Genomic DNA, 24,851 nt, shown 5'->3' with positions numbered 1-24,851 from the left:
AAGAGAACCTAGAAGAAATGGATAAATTCCTGGATTTCTATCATCTCCCAAAGCTGAATCAAGAAGATATAGAGTACCTGAATAGATCTATTCACATCAAGGAAATTGAAACTGGAAACAAAAGTCTTCCCAAAAACAAAAGCCCAGGTCCAGATTGGATTGACAAGCGAATTTTTCCAAACATTTAAAGAGGACATATTGCCAGTGCTTCTCAAGCTTTTCCAGGAAATTGAAAAAACAGAAACTCTCCCAAGAAGTTTCTATGAAGCCCATATCTCTCTAATGCCAAAAGGAAACAAAGACACCACAAGAAAAGAAAACTACAGGCCGATATCCCTGATGAACACAGATGCGAAGATTCTCAACAAAATACTAGCAAATAGAATTCAACAACTCATCAAAAAGATCATACACTATGACCAAGTAAGATTCATCCCGGGGATACAAGGCTGGTTTAACACTCGGAAATCAATCAACATAATCCACCATATCAACAAAAGAAAAGATAAAAATCATATGATCATATCAATAGATGCAGAGAAAGCATCTGACAAGATCCAGCACCCATTTATGATGAAAACCCTAGCCAAAATGGGAATAGAGGGGATTTTCCTCAATATAGTTAAAACCATCTACCACAAGCAAGCATCGTCCTCAATGGGGAAAACTGAGAGCCTTCGCTCTAAGATCAGGGACTAGACAAGGATGTCCACTCTCTCCACTGCTGTTCAATATAGTACTGGAAGTACTTGCAATAGTGATTAGGCAAGAAAAAGATATTAGGGGCATCCGGGTAGGAAAGGAAGAAATCAAGCTCTCACTATTGGCAGATGATATGATACTATACTTAGAGAACCCTAAAACCTCTACCAAGAAACTTCTAGAAACAATAGGCTTGTATAGTAAAGTTGCAGGCTATAAAATCAATACCCAAAAGTCCATGGCTTTCCTATATGTAAATAGTGAAAGAGAAGAAAGTGACATGAAGAAAACAATCCTGTTTACAATTGTGCCCCAGAAAATCAAGTACCTAGGAATCACCTTAACTAAGGAAGTAAAGGACCTGTACAAATAAAATTACAAAACGCTACTTTAGGAAATGAAAGAGGATACGAGGAAATGGAAAAATATCCCCTGTTCATGGATGGGGAGAATTAACATTGTCAAAATGGCAACACTTCCCAAAGCACTATTTAAATTCAAAGCGATCCCTATTAGGATACCATGACATTCTTCAAAGAAATGGAGCAAACACTCCTGAAAGTCATATGGAACAATAAGCCCCCACGAATAGCTAAAGCAATTCTTGGGAAAAAGAAAATGGGAGGAATCAACCTCCCTAACTTCAAGCTCTACTACAAAGCAGTAATAATTAAAGTAGCATGGTGCTGGAACAAAGCAGAGCTGTAGGCCAATGGAACAGGGTTGAATATACTGACATCTCCCCGCAAGCATACAAGCATCTAATCTTCGATAAGGGGGCAAGAAAAGTGAAGTGGAGCAGGGAAAGCCTCTTTAATAAATTGTGCTGGCAAAACTGGATGGCTACATGCAAAAAAGTTGGCTCAGATCTCTGCCTAACTCCATGTACAAAAGTAAGATCTAAGTGGATTAAAGACCTCAACATCAGACCGGAATCCATAAGGTACATTGAGGAAAAAGTTGACAAAACCCTCCATGACATAGAAGCTAATCGTGTCTTCAAAGATGTCACACCACTGGACAAGCAAGCGAAAACAGAGATAGATAAATGGGACTATCTTAAATTAAGAAGCTACTGCACCTCAAAAGAAACAGTGACCAAAATACAAACAGTCTATAGAATGGGAAAGGATATTCGCCAAATACACATCCAATAAGGGGTTAATATCAAGAATATACAAAGTACTGGTTGAACTCCACAGAAAGAAAACATTCAACCCCATCAAAAAATGGGGAGATGAAATGAACAGAAATTTTTGCAAAGAAGAAATCCGAATGGCAAAAAGGCACATGAGAAAATGCTCCACATAATTAATCATCACGGAGATGCAGATCAAAACCACAATGAGATATCATTTCACACCACAGAGACTGGCCCATATTCACATGAACAAAAGCAACCAGTGCTGGCGCGGATGTGGCGAGAAAGGGACACTCCTTCACTGTTGGTTGGAATGCCGACTGGTTCAGCCCTTTTGGAAAACAGTATGGACAATTCTCCAAAAATTAGAAATTGAGCTCCCATTTGATTCAGCAATACCACTCCTGGGAATATATCCCAGAGAGGCAAAAAAGTATAGTCGAAGTGACATCTGCAATTGTCTGTTCATTGCAGCACTCTTTACAATAGCCAGAATCTGGAAAAAACCTGAGTGCCTGAGAGCAGATGATTTGTTAAAGAAACTTTGGTACATTTACACAATGGAGTACTATGTAGCTGTTAGAAAAGACGAAGTCACGAAATTTACATACAAGTGGTACTACATGGAAAGTATCATGTTAAGCGAAATGACTCAGAAAGAAAGGGATAGACACAGAAAGATTGCATTTATCTGGGGAACATAAAGTAACAAAATAGGAGACTAACACCCAAGAATGGCCGAGATTAGTACCAGGAATTTTACTTCATGACTTGGAGGCCAGCCATACATGCTAGGGGAAAAGGGAGCTCAGATAGAGAAGGGAACACCAAATAAAGGTGTTGGGAGGATCCTCCCAGGATGGGAGAAGCATGCAGAAAGTAGACTATAGACTAAACATGATTGTCACCCATTGCCTCTTTTGCAAACCACAACACCCAATTAGAGAGAGAGAGAACAAAAGGGAATGCCCTGCCACAGAGGCAGGGTGGGATGGGGGGATGGGGGGTGGAGGGATACCAGGATCCGTGGTGGTGGGAAATGGGCACTGGTGGAGGGATGGGTATTTGATCATTGTATAATTGCAACCCAAACACAAAAATTTGTAAGTCTGCAACTGTACCTCATGATTTCTCACTATTAAAAAATTTAAAAAAAACCATGGTCAGCCTTACTTCATGCTGTATATTGATTTTGAAAGTATATTGGATTTTTATTATAATGGCTCCCCAAAATGCAGCTTTACAATGATGGAGAGCACTGAAAGGAATGTAAGATGATCTTATGTTGAAACTAGGATTTGATTACCTAGATACTCATACAGGATGTTAGAGATATTGAGCTCTTGTAGTGCACTTGCACTGAAAAAGGTTGACCCAAATTCAAAACTGGCATCCCATACGGTCCCCTGAGACTGGCAGGAGTGATCTCTGTGCACAGGAGTAAGCCCTGAGCACCACCAACTGTGGGTCCCCCAAAGTTTTGTAAATGTCCTACTAAATTTTTTTCTTTATTTTTAAATTTTTATTTATTTATTTAGCACAGCGGTAGGGCGTTTGCCTTGCACGCAGCAAACATGGCCGACCCGAGTTCGATTCCTCCGCCCTTCTCAAGAGCCCGGCAAGCTATCGAGAGTGTCTCGCCCACACGGCAGAGCCTGGCAAGCTACCCGTGATGTATTCGATATGCCAAACACAGTAACAACAAAATCTCCAATGGAGATGTTACTGGGCCCGCTCGAGCATTTATTTATTCATTTATTTTGCTCTTTGGGTCACACCCAGCGGATGCTCAGGGGTTACTGCTGGCTCTGCACTCAGGAATCACTCCTGTCGGAGCTTGGGGGACCATATGGGATGCTGGGAATCGAACCCTGGCTGGCCGCATACAAGGCAAATGCCCTACCCGCTGTGCTATTGCTCCAGCCCCTGTCCTTCTAAATTTTATGACTGGCTTTTGTGGCCTGGGGTTACACCAATGTATCTTGTGACCAAAATCCTAACTGGCTTTTCTACTGTCTTTTTTGACTCTAAAATTGGAAAATAAAACCCACATAATGTTCCTTTCAAAACATGAGATGCTACCCCTTTTCCATTCAAACTCTCCCATGGCTCCTAATTTTTCCCAAAGTCAAAGCCAACATTCTTACAATGACTGATAAGGCTCCCACTCTTCCACTCTTTTCCTTTCCTTTTTATTTCTTTTCCTATCCTTTCCTTTCCTTTCTTTTTCCTTCCTTCCTTCCTTCCTTCCTTCCTTCCTTCCTTCCTTCCTTCCTTCCATCCTTCCTTCCATATATCTTTCTTTCCTCCTTCCCTCTTTCCTTCTTTCCTCCTTCCCTCCTTCCTTCTTTCCTCCCTCCCTTCCTTCCTTCCTTCCTTCCTTCCTTCCTTCCTTCCTTCCTTCCTTCCTTCTTTCCTTCCTTCCTTCTTTCCTTCCTTCCTTCCTTTTTTCTCTCTTCTTCCTTCCTCTCTACATCCCTCCCTCCCTCCCTCCCTCCCTTCTTTCTTTCTTTCTTTCTTTCTCTCTTATTTTGCTTACTAGGAATCAAAAAATATTTTCTATTTGAAAAAAGACACACAGTAAAAAAGTTAGTCTTTGAGGACCTGTCTCTGTCTCTGATCAACTCTGCAATTCTAGTATAAATTCAGCCCTGGGGCCTTGACTGATCCTTCACCAGCAAACTTTCTGATTTTGTCTTTGCACTGGCTCCTACTGGCTCTTCTTTTTCACTTCTAAATAATATTCCTACTCAGGGACTGAGCAATAATACAGGGGTTAATATATTAATATTCCATGTGACTGACCCTTGTTCTATCTCCAGCACCACATATGGTCCCATGATCACCACCAGGACTCACTCCTGAGCACAGAGACATTAGTACATGAGCACCACTGGGGCTGGACCCAAAGCTTTTCTTACACGCACGCGCGCGCGCACACACACACACACACACACACACACACACAGAGTACAGTGATTAGGGTGCTTGCTATGTATGAGGGCAATCCTCAAGGGTTCAAGCGATCATGTGGGATGGATGTCAGGGATTGAACCCAGGTCCATCGTGTGCAAGGTAAATGCCTCAGCCCCTGGACTATCACTTCGATCCAGGTGACAACACTATTTTCAATCACAACGGCTTTCAAAATTCCTTGGGTACATTCTGACTCCCTTTATAGATACCCAATTATTCCATACATCTTGAGATTTTCTAATCGGTGGTGTAATTTATCTCAATAATTGGTTATAATTATATGTCTAAATTGTTTCTCATCTGCCAAATCCAATTGTCCCTTTCAACCTCCATCCAGCAGGGGTCAGTCACAGAGAATGAGACAAACAAGTAGAAAACACATCTGGGTTTTTCAAGTTTTAGGGTTGCTTGGACAGCCATCAGTGGTCTCACAGAAAGGCCAATCCAATTCAATATTTCTCCCCCAACCGCACCAGAACCCAATAGATGAACCACTGTTGAAGTTGACAGAGACATCAAGGACAGTTAGGAAGTACATCAATATGCCCTAGGTACATGGAGACTAGAGGATGGTGTAGTTCATAGAGAATCAGTAGACACCCTTAAAATATAAAGTTGTTGGGGCAGGAGAGATGGTTCAGTGTGCAGGGCACCTGTCTTGCACCCAGTCCACTGAGCTCCTCCAGGGGTGGTTCCTGAGTGTAGACCAGGAGAAAGCCTTGAGCATGACTGGACAAGGTCCCAAAACCAAACTAAATGAATAAATCAGATTGTGAATGTTTTCTATTCTATTTTTGGCCATATTGTCCCCAAAATGTAGAACACCCGAAACAGTATAAGTTTATGTTTGCCTGGCACAAATTGCAGCTGGCAGATAATTTGTCATCTATTCTATCCTTGGCTGCTAATAATTTCTGGGTGTATATTTGCTAGCAGAATACTCAAACCTTACGGATTTTTGTGAAGGGATGATTTCTTATAATAATTCATCACTTCCAAAGCATAAAGTAAGTAATAATGTATATTATAAAGTACGAATATAATTTAATTTTATTAAACATTATATAAAATATATTAGTAATAATGTAATGCTATTGATTAACAAGGCACTATAAATGATTACCTAGGAATTTTATTGATTTATTAATAAAATATGTAAGCTCAATAGAATAAAAGGAGAATTTAGCTAACATCAGAGTCTGAGGACGATGAAACTGTTATAGCTGTTTGTAGGATTCCATCTCCCTGGCCTCCTTCTTTCTACCTCTCTCTCTATCCAATCCGGTCTTCTTCTTGGGATTCTGACCTCCTTATTGGCTAGCCTCCACCTTTCAACTGCCTGCTTTATGACATCATTCACCCACCAAACCTACCACCACCTGGTAGAATCTTGGGGTTCCCATGCAGTTGTTTGTAAACAAATTTGAATCATCATGGCAAGTGACCAGTGACCAATGACCAATCACCAGGGACCAGTCATCAGTACTGGACACTTGTAGTTTTCCGCGTCAGTGTTCAGACATACTCTTGTATGGTCTCCACTTCTCATCTATCTTTTGTCGATATTTCCTCTTCTCTGACCATGTCAGGTAAGGAATAATACTTTTCAAAGCTTTCCATTAGATTTCTTGTCCTAAACCTAGTATTCAAGTAAAAACGTCATGTAATAATGGAAGAAAGTATTCCACTAGAATTTTATAAGCCTCATTGTAGCTTGACTTTGACACTTGCCATGTGATTTTAGACATTGAGTTTCTTTCTCACACCTACAAAATTTTTTCCTCATTTATTACATTATATTTTAAACAGACTTAGAAGCTCAAATACACGTTTGTATGTGAGTGTTAATTCTCCTTGTTTCCTTTTCCTTTTAATAGCGATTTGTTTATGATATCCGTGAAAAATAAATAAATCAGAGATAGTAACTGATAGAAAAAGAAGAATGTAGGTCCTATAGAAAACTGTGAATGTATACCAAGATACTTTATCTGTAACGGTCCTCCACTTGTATTCACAATTTAGTATTTTAAATTTGGTGCTATTACAAAGTAACAATCATATGTCTTTGAGTTTTCTATCTAAACTAGGTGATGAGAAAAAATGGAGGTGTGGGGTAGTTGTGAAATGCTGAGCGGTAGGGAGGCAAATCCTCAAAGGTAAGAAAGTTTAGGGTCTTTTTCATCAAGCATTGACCAACAGAAGCCAAGAAGAAGAGGTTGCTATGAGGGAGAATAAAATAGATATAAAGAAAGACTATGGAGGGGATTTATTAAGGAAGGGGAAACAGTTTGGGATAGAATGTTGAAGAGAATCAAAGATTTCAAATCAAAACAGAAAGAATAGAGTTAAATATTGTGAGATCAAGTCAAATCCGTTTACTTCAATAACTGCTAGGACTAGAAGGTGTACTATGCCTCGAGTAGAGTACAAGTAGGAAAAACATTTAACAGAAAGCCGTGCTGGTGGTTTCTATTCTTCTTATCTCTTAGAAGAACAAAGTTTACACTTGGCAGTTTTGAATATAAACACGCTTCAGAAATAATGCTTCCTATAAATAACTAAAACTAGTTATTTCTAGGGGGATGGGAGAAACGGAATCTTCAATGTTTTTTTTATTAGATTCTAGTTTGTAAGCTACATGCATGCTCTGCTTGTTAGGTAAAGGTAAAGGTAAATGTCTTCTGTTGTTCATTGATTTGCTCGAGTGGGCCCAGTAACATCACCGTTGGAGACTTTGTTGTTACTGTGTTTGGCATATCTGTCCTCTGCCCTGCGGGCGAGATACTCTCGGTACCTTGCGGGGCTCTGCGAGAGGGGCGGAGGAATCTAACTCAGTTCAGCCATGTTGGCTGACCACGTTGGCTCCGCGATAGCACAGCGGTAGGGCGTTTGCCTTGCACGCAGCCAACATGGTCGACTCGAGTTTGATTCCTCCGCCCCTCTCGGAGAGCCCAGCAAGCTACCGAGACTATCTCGCCCGCACGGCAGAGCCTTGCAAGTTCCCCCTGATGTATTTGATTTGATTCGATATGCCAAACACAGTAACACAGCTCTGCTTGTTAAAATAAAGAAATGGTATCTTTTAACTTGAATCAGGAGAATTGATTGTTTTATGTGGTACATAGATTTCAAGTTAAGGCTCCTTGTCATCATGACAAAGATTTTCTTCCTAACAGGAGATCATTTTGATAACAGTTGATAACTGTTTTTAGATTCTAAGAAGAAATGGAAAAGTGAAGTCTCACATGTCTAATTATACACTTATTTCAATTGTGTGGAGTCTGAGTTTTCCTAAGTTAAAAATATTTAAATTGAATTTTAGTGATCATTCTTAAACATTGGGAATGACATTTTCCTGGTTGATAATTTTTGAAATGAATTTGAAATTTTTGTGACCATTTTCTTAATGATCTTTTTTTACCTCTTGTGTGTTTTACTGAAATTGTATGCTATGTTTAATACCTGTTGTTTGCTGGTTAATCTTCAGAGGTATGAATGGGAATAATAATGTCATTTCTTGTATTTATTATATTTCATTCTGCTATTTACTCATTTAAAACGTATTTCTGGCTACCAAACGCAATCACATTTACTTCTGGTTTTAAAATGCTTCCATTCTAGGAAATAATGTATGAGTTCAATAGGAGAGCAAGCTACAGGTAGAGCTAGGGCAAAAAGAAACTAGCTGTAAGCAAGAAATCCATGTATAAACATCACCGGAGTCTTCTAGAGCTCTGTTTTCACTTTGGGAGCACGGTGACAAACACACAAAGTGCCAAAATGTTCCAGTCCTTCAACCACCCAAATGCTTTGACTTTTGGTAACTCGGTTGACAGTTGGTATTAGAAATTTCTCTATAGCTAAAAGTCTAAGTTAATATTGTTCCTCTCAAACGTTGTAAGAGATTCTCAGTCTCATAGATTCTTTTGTCACCCTCTTGTTCCTTACAGAAAATTTTCAAAATCCGTCTATATTGGGAACTGCACATTCTCTGCCGCTTCCCCTTCCCGTGGTGAACAATGCAGCTTCCTTACCAGGAAGTGTCTGCAACTACTCCAGAGTATCTGCTCCAGCTAGTAGTTCTACTTGGCTCCTGCCCTCAGCCTCTGGCACCTCTTTCCAACCACCGATGAGTAGTGCCTATCTTTACCACCATTCTAGCACAACGATGCTGTCTGGAATGTCTGGCCATAGCCACATATCCACTTTGGCTGCTTCCTACCCAAATGTTTTGGAATGGGATATTGCAGGAAGCGCTGTAAAGAAGTCTTCCATGGGAGACTTTACTCTGACTATCTTTGACCAAGACACTGCTGTCTCTTCCATGTCTATGGCAGCTCGTTATGAGAAAACCTTAGACACCAACAACACGGTGTCTGCGTACCCATCACTTTCTGCCAGTCTTGTTGAGAGGACACTATCTCAGGTTCCAAAATAGAGTCATAGCCTGTCGCTTCCCTACCAGGAAGGAAGCCAGGTGTATTACTGTCATCAGGGCACTCAGGGACCTCTTCTTTCTGGAGAACCTGGTTCATGCCTGCAATCTTATGTCTCCATGACATTCACAGGGGTTAGGGGCTCTGCCCTCCAAACTTACAGCAACTTATCCCCAGAAATGGTCATGGTTCTAAAAAAAAGGTCCAGCCCCCAAAGAACCGACCACCAGCCTCCACCTCTGGAATCTACTACTCTGTGTCTGTTCAACCTATCACAGAATCAGGTTATCAAGGTGAGTAAAAAGGAGGGAAGGGAAGTCTGCCATTCAAATGTTGGGGTCAAATCTGCATGGGAAACTGTCTAGAGAGAGGTGGCATTTGAGTTTAATAAATTGAGATTTTTAATTTATGAAACCTGAAGTTAAACTCAGTTTAAGTTTAAACTCCCCTCAATCATTTTACAGCACCTATTTTCACACTCAACATAAGAGCTCCTAATGAAGATTGGAAGGTATGATAGCATAATGGCCATTTAGGTTTCGTAAAGAAACCTTCAAGAGCTTAACAAGGAATGCCACATTTTCATAGTTGATCAGTCCCCCAGTATTACCACAATGAAATTAAACACCATTTCTTAAACTATGGTTTTTGTGATTTCTGAAGATATTTCAGAACTCTGATTGTGATGGTGGCACAGTAACTTTCCCTTACTTTATTGTACAACGAGATTCTAATTACACCTTGTAATCAGAGATCCTGTCCAAAGTTATCAAACCTAGAATCTCTATTTGAGCACAGATTTCATGATGAAATGGTGCTTCATTCCTTCTCCTATTCCATGATATGAACTGTCCTTTTATTTATTTTCAAGAACGTGAAGAATTGACTATTTAATGTTAAGCTCTATAGCATTTTATAGTTTAAAAATCTCTAGGTTGAAAAATATCTTTAGTTTGGGAAGGGGCTGGAGCTACAGCACAGCAGGTAGGATTCTTGCCTTGCACGAGGCTGACCTGGGTTCAATTCTCAGGATCTTGTATTGCCTACTGAGGACCCACAGAAGTGATTCCTGAGTGAAGAGCCTGGAGTAACCCCTGAGCATCGCCAGATGTGACCCAAAGGGAAAAAATCTTTAGTTTGGAAGAGGCAGAAAGTGGGTAACCGCCCACAGTGCTCAGGGGTTATACCTGGCTCTGTGCTCAGGGAGCACTGCTGAAACTGCTTGAGAGATCGTATGTGATGCTGAGGATCAAACTGAGGTCATCAGTGTGCAGGGCAAGGAATTTACTGACTGCACTATCCCTCTGTCCCAAGTCACTTATTTTTAAGTGTGGTTTACACAAAACACTTTGAAACAAAGAAAGCCAAGAAAAATGGCACAACATAAACAACAGTAAGAACTACAACATGTAATCTTCGGACACAGGGCCTTGTCAATGATCCTTTGAAGAGCCAGTAACAATGCCTTGCCCATTGCTGGTAGGTGCACAATGGAGGCACCACTAGTTGTGTGGAGGGAGTATCTCATTTACCAGGGATTGATTTATTCCTTGGTTCCTTTGTAGTGATGTATTCCCTGGGAATGGAGACTTCCCTGGCATTGCAACCTTTGGGTCAGACATTTGGTCTGACACAACATTCAGCACTGCCCATGTCTTTCAGTAACAGGATTCAAATATTTGAGAATAACCCACCACCAGAGCTTAGGGATGTTCCCATAATAGCGCCAGCCCATAGTAATCTGGCTCTGCTTTCAGCTCGAACTCATGGACAAAGAGATAAGAATTTGGATGAGATGAAAATTGGACTTTCAAAGTCTCTTGAGACCTACCAGATCCCAATTGAAAACCAAGATCCTCCACTGTGCCCTTTAGAAACCCCTGATATCCACCAGCTCCTGGCCTGCATTGATCCCATCAGCCAAGAGCAACAGCCTGGTACTGAAACTACTGGTCAGGGAAAGAATGGTCTACGTTTGGAGGACCCAGGGCCACTTGAAATGGGGATTGAATCTGGCAGTAGTTTTGCAGACATCACGACACTGGTGGAAGATAAACATCTTCCCCAGCTCTTTGATTGCTTAAAAGACCTAGACCAATGCAAATATCTGCAGGTAATGAACACCACAGACACCATCACTCTGAATCAGGTGCAAGAAAATTTAAGTGGCACTAAGAGTAACTCCCATCCAACCCGGAAGAACAAAAGTGATGCCTCTGAGCCTCTCGAGGGAAAACCCAAGGCCAAAATCCAGCTAAAAGACCCAGAATGGTTGGTAGGGGGAGCAGCGATTATTTGTAATGCTGCAGTCAGTGAAAGTTGTCCAGTGACCATGGCAAAACATAACAGCAAACCTCAGAAAGCTGCATCAAGCAGGATCAGTGAGAAAAAGAGCCATGGGCAGGAGAAGACAAAAAAGGGCCAGAGAAAACTCTAAGAATGCTGAGGAGAGTAAGCTGACTTGGAACAAGGTCAAGGCAGAAGAGAAGCCTACCATTGCCTAGATGAAACACAAAGAAAGTCAACCTGAGCTTTGCCAAGAGGCCTTTAAAAAGCCCCGCAGCTGCCTAGGCATGCACATGCTGGAGTCTGTGCAAGTGTTTCACGCTCTGGGGAAGAAGAGTGATCCAAAGCCTGGATTCTCTTCCTCCCGGATCTTGGGTAGCTCAAAGAAGCCCAGCGATTTCCAGCCATCCTCAGCTGTCAAACCTTGGCCAGGTGCTACACAGAATGGAAAAGGCCTTGAGAAAACTCAGGTCCAAGTAGAGAAACCAAGTAGCAGTGCTGAAGAACGTTCGTCTCCATCCCAGTATGACCTGCCACCTCCTGGGAAGGTCAAATTGGTACCTCTGCCTTTTCCAACCATAGAGAAGCTGCAAGCTCGGCCTGTTCCTCGGAGACCACAGTCGGTGGCCTCACATTGTCCTGCTGCAGCTTACTCTGCCAGGCTCTACCAACTCAGATCTGCCAAATGCCGCGAATTCATCCCTGCCAACCACTGCATCTTTGCCTCGTCCTGCCAAACCAGCTCAGTCCATTTCGACCAATCCATCTCGTCCAGGTTTGCTGAACCCTACTAGCTGACCTAAGCCTCATCCCGCAACTTCTAGGCCTGCTCTCTACAAGACAATAGCTAGCACTTCTTTCCAGCAGGAGCCCATTCACTCTCTGTGCACGAGTGACAGTCTCCACCCAAACGTCAGAATCAGTTTCTCCTCCAAGACTTCCGTTTCCAACTGATTCCATGGAGAATGCCCAATGTTCCCGAGCCAGTAATGTCAAGGCCCATCACAAGAGAGCAGAGACCAGAGTGTGTGGCTGTGAAAATGAAGGCTCAGCAGGAGCGTGAGAACGCTGCCAAATACACCTCTTTAGGGAAAGTGCAGTTTTATATCGAGAGAGAAAAAGAGATGGACATCTCTCTATATCATGGCTATGTAATGTGAATAGCTGGAATGGTTGATGCCACTTTAGGTACTAGATGGTTGCCCTAGACAAACACTTGAAATGCCATACACATTTTATTTTTTCTGATATATTTTTCACAAATTGAAGAGATGCATTATAGTTCATTGGTTTGTAATAAAAGATCTGAATTTTGAGAAGCTGTCAACTGTGGTTGTTACTTGGAGGGGCTGGGGGTTGAAGGATGGCATGAGAAAGAATGGTAAGTTAGAGAGAGAATGAGGGGGAAACAGGTAAGTCTCTGAGAAAGAGAAACTTGGTCCAGGGTTATAAAGTCCAGTAAGAGGAGAAGGCTCTTTCCTAAAGAGCCTTGAATATAATCTCAGGGCTAGGATGAAAGAGACGTTACTGGGGCCTGCTCGAGGCAATCAACGAATAACTGGATGATGAAATGAAAAAAATGAAAAAGAGGAGAAATTTCTTGGGTCTGATGAAGAGTGGGGGAGGGTCAGAGCAATAGTATACCTGCTAAGGCATTTGCCCTGCAAGAACCCACGTTCAATTCTTGCAATCCTATATGGTCCCCAGAGTCCCACCAGATTTGAAACTTGAGTGCACATATGCTTCCACTCTCGGTCTCCTCCAAAGAAGAATGGGAGAAAAGCAAGGTCTGGGAGTTGGGTTAAAAGAATAAATTTGGCATAGGCTGTGGAAGTCAGAGAAGTCTAAGATGACCAGAAGATATCTAAAAGTTCTCTCATGGAGGCTGTTTTTATGTCTTATGGCCACCTTTGGAAAATAAATAAATTTGAAACACATCTCCAAAAGGTTTGGGTGGTCTATCCATAAATGATACCTGGGAGATGCAAACACATATACTGGGGAATGAACTTACCCGATGAGTGATCAACGCCCTCAACAGGGACCAAGCCAAGAGAAAAGTTGTAGCATGAAGCCAGAAGATCAGCTCCTGGGAAATGTAAAGATAAATCACAGTGTACTCAGGCCCACTGTTCAGCACCCCTAGATGCACCATTTCACTTATTCCCAACAATATTCAGAGTCTGTATTACGGTGACACCCTGCTAGCGAGTTTCAACATTGAGGTCCATTGCCTATGTAAGTTCTTTTACCTTGCAATCTCCCCAAGGTGGCCAAGCCGGCTTTCAGGCTATGACATCCGGACATTACTGGCAGGAGCAGCTCAAATTATATTAGCTTGAGGGGCTGCTCTGTGGTCTTCCACGGTCCCTGGTGCCTGTAGCCTGCTCAAAACCTCATTGTTAACTGAAGCTCACACAAGAACCATCGTTATAAATGGCGTTGCGGCTGGGTCGTGGGCAGTACCGGACTAGGGCATGCGCACTAGGTTACCACTCCAAAGCGGTTGATACCGGTTCTCCTTGAGCCTGGAAGGTGGTGGAGGGAAGAGATGGTCCTAGGAGAGTTATGGGTGATGGATGGGAAGGAAACCGGGAAGGGTAGGAAACCGGACAGCTGGTGATCATCATGGTATAGTTGGTGGATGTTTTTAAATACATTAAAATGTTTTTCGTAGATGAGAGGCAAAACAAAAATACGAAAATAAAATAGGTTCCAAATAACAGGTTCCATAGAAGACCGAGAGAGCTGAAAGGGCTGACATTCCTTCTGGAGCTTTTAGCTGGAACTGAGCAGGCAGCCTCGTCCCTCTCAGCTCCACGTGGTTTGATCCCAAAACAATCTCAAAAGTTATACATGCAGAGACCAAAGAAACCGAAAATAAGCTGCAGAACATTGAGAGTGGTGACATCATTTTTCATTTGCTGGGCTGTGGGAAGGGGTTTGAAGTCAAGTGTTTTAAGTATTTCTTAAAGGGGAAAATAGTAACAGCACTTTGGCCAGCATAGGGATTAGGGACCCAAAGCGGGAGTGTAGTAATGACCTCATCTACCTACAAAGAACAAGGTAAGTTATACTATGTTTGTCATTTAGTGTTTACAAAGAAAAAACTTGGTCACAGCCTGACAGATATCCCCAATTTTCCTACTAGCTTGTAGGGAATGAGTGAAGAGAGAGAACTTGGACATTTTTCAAACATTCATCTGCATAAAGATTTTTTGATTGGATCCACCATTTGAGACTAACCTCAGTGGCATTTGGTATACTTGCTAGTTTTGCAACTATTACCATTATTTTATCCATACGATTTTCATCATTGCCAAAAAAAAGACTCTTGACTATAGCAGGCAACATTCATCTTTTTATTGTTATGAATTTGCTTTCTCTCAACAATTCATATACACGTATCCTAAATTATGTGACCTTTGACACTGCGTTTTTCCAAACTTGATGCTGTAGTGTGTGCTATAGTGTGTTAGTACTTCACATGACTAATATTCTGTTGTATGGATCTACCATATTGGAGAGGTTTTCACACTCCCTGAGTGCACAGAACCCTGGATGTCTCATACATAGGCTAAAAGAAAGATTGACTGTGGCTGGAGACATAGTACACAGGGTAGAATGGTACCTTGAGTGCAATAGACCTGGATTGGCTCCCTGGCACCCCATTTGGTCCCCCGAGCCCTGCCAGGAGTGATCCATGAGCGCAAAGCCAAGAGGAAGCTCGGAGCACCATCAGGTGTGGCTCCAACACAAAAATTAAAAGCATTCATGCTCACACACAAGTACATTCCAATTCATGTGTTTTTAGACGCTAACAACATCATGTTGTAGACTGGATAATGGCCATTCAAAGAGATCATCAATCCTGCAAATGTTCGTTTGTTTAGTAAAAACGGGATTGAATGGTTGCGATGGCTGGCGATGGAGAGATTTGGTGCATAATCAGGTGAGTCAACGGCATAAAATGGAGGCAGAAGTAGATGATGAAGATATAAGAGAAAGTCACTTGACCATGGCGGTCAAGAAGTGAGTGTATTATGTACCAGACAAGCCAAGTGGCAGTTTACGGAAGTTAAAAGAAAATACAGCCTAAAGACCTTCTACAGAAGTCATGTGTCCTGGCTGACACCAGTGTCCCAATGATGTGTATATTCCAAATTTCTGGATTTCAGTAGTGTGAATTTTTTTTCTTCTGATGTTTAAGTTACCAGGTGATTGGTTAGAACGCTCACAGAAAAAGAAAAAAATCACAATATTTCAATAACATAATAGCTTGTAAAAAAAATAAAGTACAGTGTTCTAGCAACAAATATTTGAATCCAGCACATATAAAATTTTTAAGTGGTAGGGTGTTTGCCTTACAAACGGCCAACATGGCTGACCCGAGTTTGATTCCTCCACCCCTCTCCGAGAGCCTGGCAAGCTACCGAGAGTATCTCGCCCACACGGCAGAGCCTGGCAAGCTACCCGTGATGTATTCGACATGCCAAACATGGTAACAACAAATCTCATGATGGAGATGTTACTGGGCCAGCTCGAGCAAATCGATGAACAATGGGAGGACCGTTCCTATTTCATTTTCAAATAAAAGAGTACTTGTTAGTGGAACCTGTGTTGCTGTTAAGCAGGTAGCAACATCTAGAACCTTGGACTTAAAGTAGACACAGCCAGTCTTGTTTACCGATCCACAATGATGTTCAAACAATTCTGGCTGTTTATTATAATGATTTCCAAAATGCAGCTTTATAATGGTAGAGAGCACGGAAGGGAATGTAAGATGGTCTTACGTCGAAACTGGGTTTGACTAACTAGATGCTCACACAGGATTTTAGAGATGTCAAGTGCTTGTAAGCGCTTGCATTGAAAAAGGTTGAGCAAGTTCAATATCTGGCACCCCATATGGTCCCCTGAACCTGCCAGTAGTGACCCCTGTGCAGGGAGTAATCCCTGACCACCACAAATTTGGGTCCCCAAAATGTTTTGTAAATGTACTACTAAATTTTATGAATGACTTTTGTAGCCTATAGTTACCCAATGTATCTTGTGACCACAATCCTACTGGTATTTCTTCTGTCTTTTTGTGACCCTAAAATTGAAGGGGGGGAAAGCCACCATAATGTTCCTTTCAAAATATGAGATGTTACCCCAGTTCCAATCAAACTCTCCCATAGCTCCTGATTTTTCTCAGAGCCAAAGTCACATTCTTACAATGGCCTATAAGGCCCCGACAACTTTCCTTTCGTTTTTCTTTCTTTGTTTTCCGTTTCATTTTTCCTTTTTTCCTTTCATCTTTCCTTACTTTATTTCTTATGTCTGCCTTTCTTTCTTTCTTTCTTTCTTTCTTTCTTTCTTTCTTTCTTTCTTTCTTTCTTTCTCTCTTTCTTTCCTTCTTTCTTTATTTCTTCATTTCTTTCTCTTTTCTCTCTTCATTTTATTAATTAGGAATCAGAAAATATGTTCTATTTTAAAAAGGAAACACAGTAAAAAGGTTGGTGTCTCTGTTCAGCTCTGCAATTCTAATATAAAATCAGCCCTGGGGCCTTGGCTGCTCCTTCATCGACTCACTTTCTGATTCTGTCATTGCACTGGCTCCAACTGGCTCTTATTTTTTCATGTCTAAATAATATTTCTACTCCAGGGACTGAGCAATATACAGAGCTTAATATATTAATATTCCATGTGATTGAACCTGCTTCTATCTCCAGCATCATCTATGGTCTCATGAGAACCACCAGGAATCACTCCTGAGCACAGAGACAGGAATACATGAGCACCACTGGGGCTGGTCCAAAACCTTTCCTTACACACACACACACACACACACACACACACACACACACACACACTCACCCCACAGTCATTTCAGCTGGAGTGATAGTACAGTGATTAGGGTGCTTTTCATGTATGAGGACAATCCTCAAGGGTTCAAAGGACCATATGGGATCGGATTCCAGGAATTGAATCCAGGTCCACCATGTGCAAGGGAAATGCCTCAGCCACTGGACTATCACTTCGATACACATGACAACACTATTTTCAATCACAACGGCCTTCAAGTTTTCCTTGGGTTCATTCTGACTCCCTTTATAGATTCCCAATTATCCCATACATCTTGAGATTTTCTAATCGGTGGTGTAATTTGTTTATCCCCATATTTGGTTATAATCTGTCTAAATTGTTTCTCATCTGCCAAATCCAATTGTCACTTTCAACCTCCATCCAGCAGGGGTCAGTCACAGAGAATGAGACAAACACATAATTAGACAAACACCTGGAATGCTCAAGCTTCAGGGTCTACTGTGCAGCCATGTGTGGTCTCACAGGAAGGTCAATCCAATTCAATACTGCTCCCAAACCCCACCAGAGCCCAATAGGTGAACCATTGTTGAAGTTGACAGAGACATCAAGGACAGTTAGTGTACATCAACATACCCTAGGTACATGGAAAGCAGAGGCTAGTATAGTTCACAGAGAATCAGTAGGCATCCTTAAAATATAAAGTTGTTTTGGCAGGAGAGATAGTTCAGAGGGCAGTGCACCTGTTATGCATCCAGTCGACTGAGCTCCTCCAGGAGTGATTTCTGCGTGCAGAGCCAGGAGCAAGCCCTGAGCATGACCAGGTGATGCCCCAAACCCAAAATAAAAGAATAAATCTGATTGTGAATGTTTTCTATTCTGTTTTTTGGTAATTTATCCCCTAAATCCAAAAGACCCTAAAGATTATTAGTCTATGTTTGCCTGGCACACGTTTGTAGCTGGCAGATACTTTTTCATCTATTCTATCTTTACCTACTATTCTTTTCTGGGTGTATGTTTGGTAGCAGAATACCCGAACCTTAGGGATTTTTGTTTGGGGTTGATTCCTCATAATAATCCATTAGTTTGTAACCCTAAACTAAGTAATAATGTATATTATAAAGTATAAATATATGATTTAATTTTATAAAACATTATATAAAATATATTAGTAATAATGTAATGCTATTGATTAACAAGGCAATATAAATGATTACCTAGAAATTTTACTGTTTTATTAATAAAATATGTAAGGTCAATAGAATAATAGGAAAATTTAGCTAACATCAGAGTCTGAGGCAGATGAAAATGTTATAACTGTCTTGTAGGATTCCAGCTCCCTAGCCTCCCTCATTCTCCCTCATCTCTCTCTATCCAATCCGGTCTTCTTCGTGGAAATCTGACCTTCCTATTGGCTAGCCTCTACCTTTCAACTGCCTGCTTTATGACATCATTCTCCCACCCAACCTACCACCACCTGGTAGAATCTTGGGGTTCCCATGAGTTGTCTGTAAACAAATTTGAATCATCATGGCAACTGTCCAGTGACCAATGACCAATCACCAGGGACCAGTCATCAGTACTGGACACTTGTGGTCTTCTGCTTGAGTGTTCAGACGTACTCTCGTATCGTATCGTCTTCTCGTCTATCTTTTGTCGACATCTCCTCTTCTCTGACTATGTCAGGTAAGGAATAATACTTTTCAGAGCTTTTCATTAGATTTCTTGTCTCTAAACTTAGTGGTCAAGTAAAAATGTCATGAAATAATAGAAGAAAGCTTTCAACGAGAATTTTATCAGCCTCATTTTAGCTTGACTTTGACACTTGCTGTGTGATTTTAGACACTGACTTTCGTTCTCACATATACAGAGTTTCTTCCTCATTTGTTACATTATATTTTACACAGACTTAGAAGCTCAAATATGTGTTTATATATCAATGTTCATTCTCTGGTGTTTCCTTTTCCTTTAGTGGTTTTTACGTGAAATTCATATGTAGGTGCTGTAGAAAACTGTTAATGTATAACAGGATGCTTTATCTGTAATAGTCTCTCCACATATATTTATAATTTAGTATTTTAAATTTAGTGCTATTCCAAAGTAATAATCATGTATCTTTGAGTTTTCTATCTAAACTATGTGATAAGACTAAATGGGGCATTGGGAATGTGTGGAGTGCTGAGCAGTTGATAGGCAAGTCCTCAAAAGTAAGGAAGTTGAGGGTCATTTTCCTCAAGAATTGACCACAGAGGCCGAGAAGAAGAGAATGCTATAAGGGAGAATCAAATAGGAAATAAAGATTATGAGGGAGATTTATCAAGGAAGGGGAAACAGTTTGGTATCGAATGTTGAAGAGAGCCAAAGATTTTAAATCAAATCAAAGAGAATATAGTTAAATATTCTGAGAGTAAGTCAACTCAGTTTATTTTAATAACTGCTAGGACTAGAAAGTGTACTATGCCTCGAGTAGAGTACAAGTAGGAAAAAACATTTAACAGAATGTCGTGTTGGTGGCTTTTTATCTAATTGTCTCTTGAAACACGGTTGGCACTTGACAATTTGGCATAAAAAGACGCTTCAGAAATAATGCTTCCTATAAATAACTAATACTGGTTATCTAAGGGGGGTGGAGGAAACAGAATCTTCCGTGTTTTTATTATTTCTAGCTGTAAACTGCATGTATGCTCTGCCTGCTAAAAAAAAGAAATGATGACTTCTAACTTGAATCAGAAGAACTGATTCTTTTGTGTGGTGAGTAGATTCCAAGTTAAGGCTGCTTGTTACCTTCACAAATAGTTTCTTCCCAACATGAGTTCATTTTGATAACAGTCGACATCTGTTTTTATATTCTAAGAAGAAATAGAAAAGTCAAGTCTCACATGTCTAATTACACATTCATCTCAGTTGTGTGGAGTCTGAGTTTTCCTACATTAAAAATATTTAAATTGGATTTTGGTGATCATTTCTTAAACATTGGGAATGACGTTTTCCTCCTTGAAAAAGGTACTCGTAATCTAGGTTTTGAAAATGAATTTGAAATTTTTGGTGACCATTTTTTAATGATCTTTTCTGCATCTTCTGCGATTTACTGAACTTGTTTTCTATGTTGAATACCTGTTGTTTGCTGGTTAATCTTCAAAGTTATGAATGAGAAAAATAATGTCATTTCTTGCACTTCTTACATTTCATTCTGCTTTTTACTCATTGACAACATACTTCTGGCTAATAAATACAATCACTTTTATTATATTTTCTGCTTATTATGTAAGTTCCTGGTAAATGTTTTCTGCTTTACGCAATGGTAATGTTTGCACTCAAAATCACTTGTGAGTGCATTTTTCGGTTATGACTTTTTGCAAAAATAGAATACTGTCTTCATCTTGTATACATGCCACAATTTATTAATAAACTTATTGTACTGTTTTCTTTGGTTTTGTTTGGGATCACATCCAGTTTGACTCAGGGCTTACTCTTGGGTCTGCCCTCAGTCACTTACTGTACTAAACTGCTTGCTGAATAGCCCAGATTGCATTCTTATATATACATTTTTTTCAGTTCTTTGATACATATCTTATATGATTTTTTCTTTATACATCCTTCCATGTGATTACATGAAATAGACAGACTTTTTTATGCATGCACAGCACTGTAGCACTGTTCTGTAGCACTTTACTATCATCGTTCATCGATTTGCTGTAGGGGGCACCAGTAACGTCTCCATGTGAGACCTGTAGTTACTGTTTTTCGCATATCGAATACATAGTGGGTAGCTTGCCAGGTTTTGCTGTGCAGGCAGGATACTCTCAGTAGCTTGCTGAGCTGTCCAAGAGGGACAGAGTTATCGAACCCAAGTTGGCCACATGAAGGGCAAATGCACTATCCCCTGTGCTATAGATCCATCCTTAAGTTTGCAGATTATTTTTAATTAGAGTTGTTAGTAACTACTTTGCTGGAGAGCAACAGGAGACTGAGATTTTAAATAACAAAATTCCTTCTAAAAGCACTTCTTGAGAAAAATTCAAGTACTCATTTTTGAGGTAGGATCAGAAACCAGGGTAAGGTTGCTATCCTTCAACTCATCAAGGAGATTGAGTCACATATGTGAACCGTAAGAAACCGATGTGAATTCCACAAGTCAAAATGAAAATCTGAATACTACAATGCTAATAGTTGTAATCACTGCAAATGCCTATATTAATGTAAGTTATCTTCCTCCTAGTTTCTGCAGAGTCCTGGCAAGAAAATCCACATTCTTAGGTTCTGTAACCTGGCAAAACATAAGGGACAGAGAGATAGTACAGGAGGAGATAAGGTACTTGCTTTGTACTCAGCCAATTCAGTTGAACCTCTGTCACTACACAGAGTCTCCTGAGCACTACAAGGCACCTCTCCACAGTACAGAGCAAGAAGTAGCCCAAGATCATTGACGGGTATTGGTCCAACCTGCACCCTACCCCACTTACAATTTAAATAATGGGAGAAATGGAACAAGTCTCTATGCCATCTCTGCACTTCTGGTTTCTTTCTTCTGCAATAAAATGTTACTCATTCTCTTAGGACTTCCTCGTTTGAAAATGCTTCCATTCTAGAAAATAACACATGAGTTCAATAGGTGATCAAGCTACAGGTAGAGCTAAGGCAAGGAGAAACTATCTATAAGCAAGAAATCCATGTACAAAACACATCACCTGAGGCTCTATAGCTCTGTTTTCACTTTGGGAGCACAGCGACAAATATACAAAGTGCCAAAACGTTCCAGCCCTTCAACCACTCAAAACTCTGGACTAATGGGAATTCAGTTGAATGTTGGTATTAGAAGCTTCTCTCTAGCAAAAACTTTAAGTTAATATTGTTCATCTCAAACGTTGTAGGAGATTCTCAGTCTCACAGATTCTTTTCATCACCTCTTATTCCTTACAGAAAATTTTGAAAATTCATCTGTATTGGGAACTGCACATTCTCAGCAGCTTTCGCTTCCCGTGGTGAAAAATGCAGCTTCCCTGCAACTACTCCAGAGTATGTGCTCCAGCTGGTAGTTCTGCTTGGCTCCTGCCCTCAGCTTCTGGCATCTCTTTCCAACCACTGATCTTTACCAACATTCTAGCACAACGATGCTGTCTGGAATGCCTGGCCAGAGCCACATGTCCACTGCAGCTGCTTTCTACCCGAGTATTTTGGAGTGGGATATTGCAGGATTTGCTAAAGAGAAGTCTTCCATGGGAGACTTTACTCTGATTGTCCTTGACCAAGATACCACTGAGTCTTCCATAACTATGGCAGCTTACTATGAGAAAACCTTAGATACCAACAACTCGGTGTCTGTGTACCCATTACATTCTGCCAGTCTTGTTGAGAGGACACCATCTCAGGTTACAAATCAGAGTCTTAGCCTGTCACTTCCCTACCAAGAATCATAGTTAGTAGCTGGAAGAGATTTTTTCACCTATTCTATCTTTACCCACTATCCTTTTCTGGGTGTATGTTTGCTAGCAGAATACCCGAACCTTAGAGATTTTTGATTGGGGATGATTACTCATAATGTTACGTCCCTTTGTACCCCTAAAGTAAGTAATAGTGTATATTATAATGTATGAATATATATTTTAATTTTATTAAACATCATATAATGTATATTAGTAATAATGTAATGCTATTGATTAACAAGGCAATATAAATGATGATCTAGAAATTTTATTGATTTATTAACAAAATATGTAAGCTCAAAAGAATAATAGGAGAATTTAGCTAACATCAGAGTCTGAGGAAGATGAAACTGTCATAAATGTCCTGTAGGATTCTATCTCCTAATCTCCTTCGTTCTACCTCTCTCTCTCTCTCTCTCTCCAATCTGGTCTTCTTCTTGGGAATCTGACCTCCTTATTGGCAAGCCTCTACCTTTCAACTGTCTGCTTTATGACATCATTCTCCCACCAAACCTACCACCACCTAGTAGAATCTTAGGATTCCCGTGCAGTTGTTTGTAAAAAAATTTGAATCATCATGGCAAGTGACCAGTGACCAATGACCAATCCCCAGTGACTATCATCAGTACTGGACACTTGTGGTCTTACACTTCAGTGTTCAGACGTACTCTCGTATCGTCTCCTCTTATTGTCTAACTTTATCGGTATTTCCTCTTCTCTGAACATGTGAGGTAAGGAATAATACTTTTCAGACCTTTTCATTAGAGTTCTTGTCTCTAAACGTAGTACTCAAGTAAAAACATCATGTAATAATGGAAGAAAATATTCCACGAGAATTTTATCAACCTCATTTTAGCTTGACTTTGACACTTGCTGTGTGATTTTAGACACTGACTTTCTTTCTCGCATATACAGAAATTTTTCCTCATTTGTTACATTATATTTTAGTGAGAGGTGTCCTGTGACCATGGCCAAACCTAACAGCAAACTTCGGAAAGCTGAATCCAGCACGACCAGCAAGACAAAGAGCCATGGGCAGGAGAAGACAAAAAGGGTCAGAGAAAAGTCTAAGAAAGCTGAGGAGAGTAAGCAGCCATGGAACAAGGTCAGGGCAGAAAAGAAGCACACCATTGCCAAGATGAAACGCAAGAAAAGTCAACCTGAGCTTTGCCAAGAGGCGTTTCAAAAGTCCCGCAGCTGCCTAGGCATGCACATGCTGGAGACTGTGCAAGTGTTTCACGCTCTGGGGAAGAAGAGTGATCCAAAGCCTGGATTCTCTTCCTCCCGGGTTCTAGGTAGTTCAAAGAAGCCCAGCGATTTCCAGCCATCCTTAACTGTCAAACCATGGCTAGGTGCTACACCGGATGAAAAAGGTCTTGAGAGAACTCAGGTCAAAGCACAGAAGCCAAGTAGCAGTGCTGAAGAACGCTTGTCTCCATCCCTGTATGAGCTGCCACCTCCTGGGAAGGTCAAATTGGTCCCTTTGCCTTTTCTAACCATGGAGAAGCCACAAACTCGGCCTGTTCCTCGGAGACCACAGTTTGTGGCCTCACATCGTCCTGCTGCAGCTTACCCTGCCAGGCCTGGCTCTACCAATTCAGCTCTGTCAACTGCCGCCAATTCATCCTGGCCAACCAATGCATCTTTGCCTGGTCCTGCCAAACCAACTCAGCCCATTTCGACCACCCCATCTAGACGAGGTTTGCTGAACCCTACTAGCCGACCTATTCCTCAGCCTGCAACTTCTAAGCCTGCTCACTACAAGACCACAGCTAGCACTTCTCTTCAGCAGTAGCCCCTTCCCGTCTCTGTGAACAAGCGCCAGTCTCCACCCAAACGTCAGAGTCAGTTTCTCCTCCAAGACTTCCATTACCAACCAATTCCGTGGAGAAACCCCAATTTTCCTGAGCCAGTAATGTCAAAGCCCATCACAAGAGAGCAGAGACCAGAGCATGAGGCTATGAAAAGGAAGGCTCAGCAGGAGCGTGAGAACGCTGCCAAATACACTCTTTGGGGAAAGTGCAGTTTTTTATCGAGAGACAAAAAGAGATGGACCTCTCTCTATACTATGGCTATGTAATGTGA

The 24,851-nt window shown here is 41.0% G+C and overlaps 1 pseudogene; it reads left to right on the top strand.

Moving 5' to 3' along the window:
• LOC130034929 (uncharacterized protein C2orf78-like) overlaps nt 1-24,851 on the top strand; it is a 43,670-nt pseudogene extending 18,819 nt beyond the window's left edge.

The sequence above is a fragment of the Sorex fumeus genome, unplaced genomic scaffold (assembly GCF_029834395.1).
Source record: "Sorex fumeus unplaced genomic scaffold, SorFum_2.1 ptg000006l, whole genome shotgun sequence".
NCBI lineage: Eukaryota > Metazoa > Chordata > Mammalia > Eulipotyphla > Soricidae > Sorex > Sorex fumeus.
The sequence above is the reverse complement of the archived record's forward strand: the minus strand, read 5'-3'. Positions and strand labels throughout refer to the sequence as shown.